The sequence below is a fragment of the Equus caballus genome, unplaced genomic scaffold (genome assembly GCF_041296265.1).
Source record: "Equus caballus isolate H_3958 breed thoroughbred unplaced genomic scaffold, TB-T2T unassigned-0002504, whole genome shotgun sequence".
Taxonomy (NCBI): domain Eukaryota; kingdom Metazoa; phylum Chordata; class Mammalia; order Perissodactyla; family Equidae; genus Equus; species Equus caballus.
Window position 1 is genome coordinate 37,501 of NW_027222332.1, and position 8,592 is coordinate 46,092.

The following is an 8,592-nucleotide window of genomic DNA, read 5'->3' on the forward strand; positions in this document are numbered from 1 at the left end:
CCGGGTCGACCAGCGGCCCGGCCCGGACTCGGCCCCCGGGTCCCGTGGCGCGCGGGTCGACCAGATGTCCGCGCCGAGCGCCGAGCGCCGAGCGGCGCGGGACCGCGGGGCGCTCGGCCTTCTCGGAGGCTCGAGGGCTCCGGCGACCCGGCGGACGAGCAGCGGCGAGGCCGCCGCCGGGGCCGCCGCCCTGCCGGGTCGACCGGCGACCCGGCCCCCGGGTCTGGTGGCACGCGGGTCGACCAGATGTCCGCGCCGAGCGCCGAGGGGTCGCGGGGCCACGGGGTGCTCGGGCTTCTCGGAGCCCCGAGGGCTCCCTGGAGCCTGCGGACGAGCGGCGGCGAGGCCGCCGCTGGGGCCGCCGCCCTGCCGGGTCGACCAGCGGCCCGGCCCCCGGGTCCCGTGGCGCGCGGGCCGACCAGATGTCCGCGCCGAGCGCCGCGTGACTGCGGGTCGCTCGGGCTTCTCGCAGTCCCGAGGGTTCCGCGGGCACGTAGCTGCGAGACCCGGGCGGCTGCCCTCCGCCCGGCTCACGGGGGCGGTCGTGTCCATCAGCTGGTCGTGCGGAAATCCCGTGGTTGGCCTCCCTCCCTCCCTCCCTCCCTCCCTCCCTCGTCCAGCCGCACGTTTGCGGGGTTCGTGCGACTGGGATGAAATAGACCTTCCTTCCAAAGGACAATCGGAGATCATCCATCATACCTCTCGAGTCCCCAAAAGCCAAGAAACACGCCAACCAAAACGCTTTTATTATGCCAACCGTTCCCGTTTTCATTCCTATCGTTTAGGGAGGTTTGGTGGCAGCAGCGGCCGAAAGCAAAAGGAAACCCGAGGAAAGCGGCTCCATCCACCAGGGCTGTGTCTCATCCGTGCCGACGCAGGAGGGACGGGCTTCGTTCGTTCGTTCGCTGCGGCCCAAATTCCCGGGCCGCCCGAGGACCGCTCGCACCGGCCCGAGGGAGGGAGCCCCGGCAGGCAGGACGCCTCCGGTGAAATGGCCAAGTCGACCGCGCGACCCACAACCCGCCCGACTGGGGGCGAGAAGGCGCATGGAGGAGGACTCCGTCCCCTAGTCGGCAGACGGCCCTGGGACAGGGACGTTCGCCAAAACCTCCCCAAGGCCGCTTTCCGTGACCGAGTCGGCCTCCCCGCCTGTACTCGTCCCGGCCCGAGAAACGAGACGCGGGGTGGATCGGGACCAGGCCACGCACCAGGCCGGCCGGCGCTGCATCCTCCCTCCCCCGACCTGACCTGACCTGACCTGACCTGACCTGGACGAACGCCTCCCCATCGCCCGCCCCCGCGAGGCTGATCCGTCCGGCCGGTGAGGAGGCCGCTTGTCGGGCGCCACCGGCTGCCCGGCATCCTCTTATATAGTGTTCGAGGAGGTCGACCAGGTGGCCCGGCCGGGATGGGGGGGGGGTGGGGTGCGGGGGGTGGTGTCCCGGGCGGCGGGGGGCGGGGGGGTAGGAGTGGAGAGGGAAAGGTGGGCGGGGCGAATGCCGGGGGCGGGGGTCGGCGCGGGGCGGGGCGGGGCGGGAGTTGGGGATGGGGGAGGGGCGGGAGGCCGTCTGGACATGGAGGGTCGGAAGAGCGGTGGTGACAATGATTTTCATTATCATTTAGAAAGAAGAACGTGGACTTCTTTAGAGGAGTCCTTTGAATAGCTTCTCCATTTAGTTAACATGCATCCAAATGGAGGTCGGGAAACTTGGGTCCTGTTAACATATGGATGGAAGTGGAAAGAACTATCGCGATGACCGTCCTTGTGTTTCTTTTATTTTTTCTTTCTTCCTTCTCCCCAAAGCCGCCCCCCCCCACCCCCGCCCCGCCCCGCCCCGCCCCGCCCCGTCCCGTCCCGTCCCGTCCATCCATAGTTGTAGGTTCCAGTGGTAGGTCTTTCGGGTTTCTGCTATGTGGGCTTGAAGGGCGATGCTGGGTCTGGGGCTGCGCCCAGGATCCGAACCGGTGAAAACCTGGGCCGTCGAAGCCGGGGGTCGGGGTGGGGGCGCGTACTTGACCGCTCGTCCACGGGCTCGGCCCCCGGCCCTTGTTTTCTAGGGAGAGAGACAGAGAGACCCGATCCATTTTCTCTTGGCCTCTAAAGCGTGTGTGTGGTCGAAAGGCGACGGAGAGAGGGGTTCTGGTCCAGAAAGCCCCGACCGCGCCGCCACGGGGATCGGTCGGTCCCGCCCGAACCGTCCGAGTCGGAAAGGAACGGACAGCTTTCCTCCTTTGGGCCCCTGACTTGGGACCAACAGGGGAAGAGAAACAGGCCTCTCTCCCTCACACCCTGGCCCCTTCCCCCAGGACGCCCTCCTTCTAGTCAGCCCGCCTCTGGCTTTTCCACACGCCGACGACCGCTCGTCGGCATGGACCCACCTTCCTTGGGGGACACCACCACACGACTCTCCCACTCGTCTGCCTGCCTTTCGTTGGCGTCGCTGCCAAAGGCGAGGGGTAGGGGTGGCGGTGGCAGGGACGGCAGGGGCCCAGCGGCTCTCTGGAGGGTGAGGAAGTCTTGCTGGTTCTCCTAGGTCGGTGATCTTTCTCGATCTCCACACACATTCTTCGTTTGGGGAGCCAAGAGACGCCCTCTGAGGAATCCCTATGGCCAGGGTCGATCACTTACTCGCTCACTGCCTCGGCCTCGGCCTCGGCCTCGGCCTCTGTCCATCTTGTCTCTCTCCCTCCCTCCCTCCCTCCCTCCCTCCCTCGTCGGTCTCTGTGTGTGGACGTCTAGGTGGAGGCGAGGCAGGGAGGCCATCCACCCACCCACCCACCTCGTGGTTTACCACACGCTCTACACGGAGGTAGAATTCCCATCCCACCGAATCCATCCTTTCCACGGGGCACAAGCCAGTGGCCTTCGGGGGTCTCTCTCCCCAAGGTGGCGCATCCGTCACGGCTATCTATTTCCAGAAGGTTTCCGTTTCCATCCCCTCCCTCCGAAAGAAAAAACGGCCCCACTCCCGGATCTGCCTCACCACGACCACCACCACCACCACCGCCGCCGCCGCCGCCGCCGCCGCCGCCGCCGCCGCCGCCATCTGCTGTCGCCCTCTAGGGTTGGACCGTTCTAGCTCTCTCCTCTGTGTGGAATCGCAACGTAGGTCGCCTTGGATGTCTGGCACCTCTCACTTAGCAGAAGGTTTTGGAGGCTCAGGCTGGGCCACGCTTTGGCCCGGGTCAGTGTTCCGTTCCTCCGGACGGCTTCCTCGTTTTCCACGAGAAGGAGCCGTGAAGACGGAAAGGAAGGGCGGATGGATGGCTTCTCCCGTGCTACCGAGTCCCTCTCCCCTTTTCCCCAAAGCGTGAGGGGCGGTCGACAGGATCGTCTCTGATGACAAAAGTCAGAGGCACCCCGGGTCAGACACCGTGCGAGGCGTTGGTGTGTTCTCGAGACGAGAACACGTCCCCGTCAGCGTTTCCTGTCGTTCTCGTTCCGAAAGGATTCACGCGCCACCCCGTCTCCCTCAAGGTCTTAGGGCTGTCGTGCTCCGCAGCCGTCACGTGTCGTGGATCCTGGGCACCACCACGCCACCCCGCCCCCGCCCCCCCGCCATAGCTGTCGATCGCTATGTGGCACGCCTACGTTTGCCCAAAAGGGCAGTCCGATGGACAGCGTGGGTGCTTTTCCCAGCAGGCAGGCAGGTGAGAGTCACCCCTCTAGAAGGTTTCCAAGCCCCGTTCCATTCTCAGAGGCAGCTCCTTTGGCCATCAAGGAGGCAGGCGATGGGGGTGGGGGTGGGGATGGGGATGGGGCCGGGGCCTCTGTCCCTCTGTCGCGGTAGAAATGATTGGGAAAGGAGGGACGATGGGCGTAGGTCAACCATCCTGGGCGGTGGTGCTTTGGGAGCTTTTTCTAGAAGAAGGAGCGAACGGCCTTCCCTGGGAAGGGAGGAAACCAGAGGAGGTCCCCCTCAGACCGACCTGGCACGAGAAGGACACTCTCTCTCTCTCTCCCTTTTCTTCCTGACTTGAAATCAGGAGACAAAACTCCCCTGCCAAAGGGGCCCTCCCGAAACGGGGAGTGAGGAAGACCTCCTTCTCTTCACGGCTGAAGTTCTCCCTGCCTTTCCTGGACGGGAAGGATAGCACCTACGCCCGCTGCCGTCGGCGACTTTTAGTCCGCCTGGAGAGGAAGAAATTCTTTCCCGTGGCCGAACCCTGGCGGTTCGTTCGTGCTGCAGAGGACGTGGCCCTCTCTGACACACCCAGGAACCTCCTCGCTCCGGGTCGCTCCGGGTCGAGGAGAGGGAGTTCTGTTCTGTGGTTTAGAATGGTGCTTAAAAAGGGACATCGCTTACAAAGGGTCCTCGTCCCCCTTCCTAAACGGACGGCTCGGCTCGGAGGCGTGAGATACGTTTCGCATCCTCCTCGTCGTCTTCACTCAAAGTTTTATTGGAGTTTTGAAGATTTTATTTTTTGTCTTTCCTTTTTCTCCCCAAAGCCCCCCCGGTACATAGTTGTGTGTTCTTCGTTGTGGGTCCTTCTAGCGGTGGTATGTGGGACGCCGCCTCAGCGTGGTTTGATGAGCAGTGCCGTGTCCGCGCCCGGGATCCGAACCGACGAAACACTGGGCCGCCTGCAGCGGAGCGCGCGAACTTAACCACTCGGCCACGGGGCCAGCCCCTTACTGGATTTTTAAAACAACTCCGGGGGCCGGCCCGGTGGCGCGGCGGTGAAGTTCGCACGTTCCGCTCCGCCGGCCCCGGGTTCGCCGGTCCGGATCCCGGGCGCAGGACCCGGCACCGCTTGGCGAGACACGCTGTGGCAGGCGTCCCACCTGGAAAGTAGAGGGGGATGGGCACGGATGTCAGCTCAGGGCCAGTCTTCCTCGGCCGACAGAGGAGGATTGGCGGCAGATGTTCGCTCAGGGCTCATCTTCCTCAAAAATAAAATAATAAATCGATTCGATAAAATATCAAATAACACAACCGCGGGATCACGACTTAGAGTCACCATTGGCCCGATGATGCCACTCCCCACCCCCCCCACCCCCCTACCCCCCACCATTTGGAGGTGCCGTCAGTGGGATTCGTTCCTGTTTGTCCATCTTTCTTCCTCTTTTTTTTTTTTTTTTTAAAGACCGGCACCCGAGCTCATTGCCAATCTTATCTTTTCTTTTTATTCCTCCTCCTTCTTCTTCTTCTCCCCAGAGCACCCCAGTACCTAGTTGTATATTCTCTTTGAGGGTCCCTCTGGTTCTGCCGTGTGGGACGCCACCTCAGCGTGGCTTGATGAGCGGTACCGTGTCCGAGCCCAGGATCCGAACCTTTGAAGCCCCGGGCCGCTGAAGCGGAGCGTGCAAACTCAACCGCTCGGCCATGGGGTCAGCCCCTTCCTTCGGAGGAGGAGGGGGGGGGAGGAGGAGGAGGAGGAGGAGGAGGCAGGCGCTGTGTGAAGTCGCCAGTGAGTCTGTGGAAAGAGACGGAGGATTTCCCATGGGAAGCTGGGGCGGGGGACACGGACCAATGTCGTGCGAACTTGAAGGTGAATGATCAAAAAACCCACACACGCCTAGAGCAGCGGGTTGCCAGTTAGGAGTTTGCTTGCCGGGCCCATAACGCAGGGCTCATCGATGAGCCAAACCGTCCGTGATCCTCAAGCAGTCTAGTAGGGTTAGAGAAAGGAGGGGGGCACTCTTTCTGCCCCAGACGAGGCGAGTTTCTCAGACAGCCACCCTGCCCCAACATCTTCCCTCCCTGCCTCCCGGCCCTTGGCGGACTGCGGCCTAAGGGTGGGGGAATTGAAGAAAGCCGTTCAATGGAAAAGAGCCCGAGGCCATGGGAGAGAGCTTCCTGCACTTGAATGAAGCCCTGACACCAGGCCCGTCGGAATGAATGGGCCTGACCTCCCCTCCCCCCCCCCCTCCCAGGCTGGCGAGTCCCACCGACTCGACTCGGCAGTGGAAGGCTAGGGGTTTCCTCCGAAATGGTGAACCGGCCCCCTTGTCCACAGGAAAACCACACACGGCTACAGCCTAGGCAGGATCTCGGGCCAAGTCGTCAGGGTGGCAAGATGATGGTGGATGAGAGGAAACTTGTTCTGGGACCGCCCCGCCCCCCCCCATCGCCTCTCTGGCTGAGAAGAGGGCTGGGGAGCGGTGAGGGTCAGGGGGAGAGTGGGGGCGGGGCCGGGACAGGGACCACCGGGCAGTAGGACGGGAGTAGCCCTGAGGCCTGCCTGCCTGCCTGCCTGCCTGCCTGCCTGCCCTGCTTCCTTCCCTGCCGGCGCAGGGCTGAGAGAGGCACGGGGCACGCTGGCTCCTGCCCCTTCACTCATTCGGGAAGCCTTCTGTTGTTGCTCCTGAGGTGCCGGCTGCGGTGACAGACAGAGCAAAACTCCTCTCTCTGTCTATTTCTTCAAAGGCCCGAGTCTGAGCTACGACAGATTCCCCTGTGGCTCGACCCGCAACCTCCCATCCTGCCAGACCAGACCCCTTGTCCAAAAACCTCCACTGGAGGAGCTCTTTCACCTGACCCGGAAAGGAAACACCAGCCCTGCCTCAGCCTCACACCCACCACCACCACCACCATCACAACCATCCCCCCCCCCCGCCCCACTCTCCTCCGGACCCAGATACCTAACAGAGAGAACAAAAATCCAAAAATCCTGCTGCTCTCCTTCTACCGCCTCCACTTTAGAAGAGTCGGTCTCCCCCGAACACCTCAGACTCTGTGACTTCCCGCGGCCTCCCTTTCCCCGTCCCCATGCTCTCCCCGGACGGGCCCCATCTTACACTCGAACGACAGCTCCACCGCTCGGGGCAGCTAGACACGATGTCCCAAAGTGGCCCAGACGGTAGCCTGGTCGATTCCAAAGGACCCACACACGCAGTCGGCCATAAACGTGGTGTGGAGATCGTGGACGTTCGCGGGCCTCTGATGAAATCGCTGCTCCGGGGACCCCGGCGTCTAGGACCCGTCTTCTCCATGTTCTTCACACCGTTGCTCCTGGGCCGGTTATTCTCTTCCCTCTCGCTGACCTTAACGTTTTGTCTCTGCCATTGAATTTTTTTTTTAAAGATTTTATTTTTTCCTTTTTCTCCCCAAAGCCCCCCGGTACATAGTTGTGTATTCTTCGTTGTGGGTTCTTCTAGTTGTGGCATGTGGGACGCTGCCTCAGCGTGGTCTGATGAACAGTGCCATGTCCGCGCCCAGGATTCGAACCCACGAAACACTGGGCCGCCTGCAGCGGAGCGCGCGAACTTAACCACTCGGCCACGGGGCCAGCCCCCTCTGCCATTGAATTTTGACCGTGCGAATGTGACTTGCCGCTGTAGGGCTGCGTGGATCTCTCAGGCATCCTGCTGTGCCATGCGGGGGGGGGGAATCCTTGGTGGGTGGGTCGATAGACGTCCCTTTGGTTGTCCCCTGGAGGGGAGAGACAGAGGGGACGACTCAATCCACCACGAACGCTGATGTCGCTCCGATAAACCTGTAGCGGTGATTCTAGTTTATGGCCCGTGTCCTGAAAAGAACTTCCCGAAGGGCCAGCCCGGCGGTACAGCAGTTAAGTTCGCACGTTCCGTTTTGTCGGCCAGGGGTTCGCCGGTTCGGATCCAGGGTGCGGACGTGGCGCCGCTTGGTGAGCCATGCTGTGGTCGGCGTCCCGCCTATCAACGGGAGGAGGATGGGCACGGATGTTAGCTCGGGACCACTCTCCCGGGGCAAAAAGAGGAGAATTGGCAGCAGGTGTCAGCTCGGGGCTCGTCTTCCTCGAAAAATAAATTAATTAAATAAATAGAAACAACTTCCCAAACCTCTCTGATAACTTGAAGCTTTGAAGTTTTGCGAGGTGAAATCAGGTGATAAAAAAGTCCACGGACGGGGGCAGCCCCGTGGCCGAGTGGTTAAGTTCCCACGCTCCCCTTCGGCGGCCCAGGGTTTTGCCCGTTCAGATCCCGGGCACGGACACGGCACCGCTCGTCGGGCCGTGTGGAGGCGGCGTCCCACATGCCACCACTAGAACGGCCCTCAACTAAGATAGACAACTATGTCATGGGGGGATTTGGGGAGAAAAATCGGGGGGGGGGAAAAAACAAAAACGGAAGATTGGCAACAGTCGTTAGCTCGGGTGCCAAACTTAAGACAAAAACAATTTCCTTGACGATGTAGATCATTTCCGAGTAAGATAGAACCTGAGACGTGAGTGGCTAAATAGAAGTTTATCTACTTTGGGTTTGTGAGGATACGGAAACGAAAAGACGTTTGGGTCTATCGAGGAACACGTCTCGTGCTTTATTAAAAGCTTTGACAGGGGACGGCGGCACGGCGGCATAGTGGTTAAGCTCCTGCACTCAGCTTCGGCAGCCTGGGGTCCTCGGGTTCAGATCCCGGGCGTGGACCTCCACCGCTCCTCACACCGGGCTGTGGTGGCATCCCGTCCGCAAGATCAAGGAAGTGGGGCGCAGGTGTTACCTCGGGCCCGCTCTCCCTCAAGCAGAAAGAAGAGGAAGATTGGCAACAGGCGTCAGCTCTGTGAGGGCCGATCTTCCTCACCCAAAAACTAAAGTGAGATGAAATCAAATAAAGCGAAGGAAGAGATAAACCTATGAAATCCCATGTTTCTAAAAGTGGCCAAGTGTTT

General features: G+C 61.6%; 1 long non-coding RNA gene across 1 annotated transcript; it reads left to right on the forward strand.

Moving 5' to 3' along the window:
* The first annotated feature begins 2,747 nt into the window (after positions 1 to 2,747).
* Positions 2,748 to 4,932, forward strand: LOC138922754 (uncharacterized). The gene is made up of 2 exons (XR_011435875.1): positions 2,748 to 3,651; positions 3,988 to 4,932. It is a non-coding gene; the product is annotated as an uncharacterized lncRNA (long non-coding RNA).
* Positions 4,933 to 8,592: the final 3,660 nt, after the last annotated feature.